We start from the raw sequence: 3,284 nt of genomic DNA, 5'->3' as shown, positions 1-3,284 counted from the left end.
TAGCTGCTTTCAGTTATGTCACCTTGAACTCCTCTCTTAACCTCTGTGAGTGTCAGTTTTCTAACATATATATAGGAATAATAATGCCTAACTTACAAGGTTATTGAAGGGTTGAATCACATTATTCCTAACACAGCTGGATATTCATTAGTCTGCCTGGCATAGTTTGATTTAATATGCAATGGTTTTTAATTCACTATGAAAAAAATATACTTTATTTTTCAAGTAACTGGTCTCCTGTGTGAGAACAAGGGTAGGCAAGTTCAGGCCTATCTAAATCTCAAAGTTGCTAGTAAGGGAGGGAAATGTTTCATAAAAAATATTAAAAATTTCCATGCTTTGATGCAAAAGGTAACTGGAATCATATTAAAATTAAATGGAACAATATGATCCAGCAATCCCATTCCAGGGTATATATTCAGAGAGAATTCTAATTCAAAAGGATACATGCACCCCAATGTTCATAGCAGCACTGCATACAATAGCCAAGACATGGAAGCAACCTAAATGTCCAACAACAGATGACTGGATAAAGAAGTTGTGGTATATTTATACAATGAAATACTATTCAGCCATAAAAAGAATTAAATAATTCTATTTGTAGCAGCATGGATGGACATAGAGATCATCATTCTAAGTGAAGTAAGCCAGAAAGAGAAAGAAAAATACCGTATAATATCACTCATATGTGGAATCTTAAAAAAAAAAAAAAAGACACTGTGAACTCATCTACAAAACAGAAATAGACTTGCAGAGAAGTAAACAATCTTATGGTTTCCAGTGAAAGGGGGTGGGAAGGAATAAATTTGGGAGTTTGAGATTTACAAATGTTAGCCACTTTATATAAAAATAGATTAAAAATGTTTTCTTCTGCATAGCACAGGGAATTATGTTCCATATCTTGTAATAATCTTTAATGAAAAATATGAAAACACATATTTGTATGTGTATGCATGACTGGGACATTGTGCTGTGCACTGGAAATTGACACATTTTAACTGATTGGACTTCAATTAAAAATAATGGAGATCCAATGAACAAAATAACATGGTGCCCTGCTGTCATATCACACTTTAGGCTGGCTATTAAAAAACAGAAAAACAAAGATACGAAAGAAAACACAACAAAACAAACAAGCAAAAAACTCCCTATCTTAAGTCTTTAGGAAAACTGATTGGTATTAGCTAATCACATTTATTAAAAGAAATACTTTATAGAGCCTTTTATTTTTACTAGCATTCTGCATGTATAACAAAAATAGTTCATTTAACTGAAGCCAACGGATAGCTGAGCAGATTCAGAACACATCTGCTGAAAGTGAGATTTACAGCTAAAATATAAAGCCACCATTTTTAAGCTACAATTATTGGCTTCAGTGGGGTGAAAATTATCTGAGAAACTAGGCTTTTCAGCCTCTCATCAGTTGCTTTTCAGTAAATGAGTGTTTTAAAAAGCTAGTTTTGAACTCCTGATCAGTGCTTGTCCATTGGTGTCACTTGGAGTGAGGTGGAGAATGAAAAAGTTGAGGCATTTTTTTTTCAATAAAATGTTCTGTGTCCATATTCCAAATTTGTACATAACCATTAAGATCAGTGGAATTGCAAATTTCATCCAATACTGACAGGCCATCTCCCAGATTACTAATTATTCATCCTACTTCATGGACTGGGAATTATAGTTAGGCAGGAAAATCATATAAAGCCTACAGAGACATGAGAGACTGGATATCTAGTTTCATAAATGCGTAGATGTTTGCATACTTACAATGGTGAAAATCATTAACTGTTCATTGCAAATATGTTTTGCCTTCATTGCTACAGAGTATTGTAACTTCAAGGCAAAGCCAGCTTGCCAGCATTTTTAAGAAAGAAAAAGTTTCTTAGGAAGGTTTATGACACAGTGGACCTCTTTTTTTTGGGGGGGGGTGGCAGCTTCAAGATTTATTGAAGCAGGTGAGAGGACAATGTGCACACACAGAAACTCCAACACAAACTTTTGATTCTAAAAAGTTACACAGCAGTAGGCAGAGGGACATGGTGGCCAGTGGATGACCTGGTCCAGATGGAAGGAAACCAGATTTTTGGGTCTGCAGTGCTCTGTGGCATCTGCTAGGGAGAGGCAAAGCTAAGTGAAGGTCTCCAGCTCTGAACCCCAAGTCCCTAGAATCGCAGGACTTTCCATCTGCCCCCTTTTACAGAGGGGCAAAGTCCTTCCATTCTGTGCTGAGCCAACCGAAGATAGATCTGGCTATGGTCATACAGCAATATCACTCTTCCCTCTGCTACACAGTGTCTGTGATCAGCCCCAAAATAACCATGAGGAGGCCCCTCCAGGGGAGCTGGGATCCAGGTCACCAACCTGAGGGGAGCCACTGCTTTCCCTTGAGGCTTCTTCCAAACAAGTCCAGATCCCAGGCAGCACCCTGAGGGTGATGAGGAGGTCACAAAGCAGGAGCTCATGACAAGGATTTGCTCTCCAGTGTTACCTTATCTTTCTTCAAGCTGACATCTGTGAGAATGCCCCCACTTAGTCAGGGATGATCTGCAGGTGTTTTTCACATCAAACTTGGCTCAAGAAGGAATCTCAATCCTCCTCAACCTGACACGGACACAGCCTGGCTCTGATAACAGGAAGGAAAGCTCCAAGTCTCCTCACTGCCACTCACTCGGCAGCCCCCGGGGCCTGAGAGCCAAAAGCATTGGCTGGAGAGAAGCCAGAGTGTGTGAAAGTGCCAGCATTTGAAAGGGACAGGTGTGGACCCTCCAAACATGGGAAACTGCTTTCCACAGTTCCTCTCCCTGCATCATCAACTGGACCTCTTGTGTTAAAAAGTGCTTTAACATTCTTAAAAGACAAAATAGCAGAATAATTTATTTTTTCTCCTTCATCAAGGAACATGTAGCATTGGTTACCAGTTATAGAGGATGAATACACAGGTGGCAAATGTACTTCTCCATGTATGATGGTGAAATTGTGATTCATTTGTTTATTGATAACATCACTTAAGATCAACTGGAAATTTGGTGACAGCACTGGCTTTACTTTTTTATGAAAACATCTTAGTCCCTTTCAGTTTTGACTTTCTTATTTCTTAGGACTCATAGGGAGAGAAGAAAGCAAGCAAGAGATCAAACTCTTGGCATGTTTTTTTCTGATGTCAAATTTTAATATGTCAAAATGTTCCTAATAAAATCAGCTCCTCTCTTTCCCCCTCACTCCCTGACTGCTTCATGCACAGAGGTTGATGCTAACAGGTCAGGACCTGAGTTGACTGTGACATCTTA

The 3,284-nt window shown here is 38.8% G+C and overlaps 1 non-coding gene across 1 annotated transcript; it reads right to left on the bottom strand.

The window, feature by feature from the left end:
- Positions 1 to 2,719: 2,719 nt before the first annotated feature.
- On the bottom strand, positions 2,720 to 2,858 carry LOC140699933 (small nucleolar RNA SNORA71). The gene has a single exon (XR_012078164.1). It is a non-coding gene; the product is annotated as a small nucleolar RNA SNORA71 (small nucleolar RNA).
- Between the last annotated feature and the right edge of the window lie 426 nt (positions 2,859 to 3,284).

This window comes from Vicugna pacos, chromosome 11, assembly GCF_048564905.1.
Source record: "Vicugna pacos chromosome 11, VicPac4, whole genome shotgun sequence".
NCBI classification, from domain to species: Eukaryota; Metazoa; Chordata; class Mammalia; order Artiodactyla; family Camelidae; genus Vicugna; species Vicugna pacos.
This window is presented reverse-complemented; position numbering and strand designations above follow the sequence as displayed.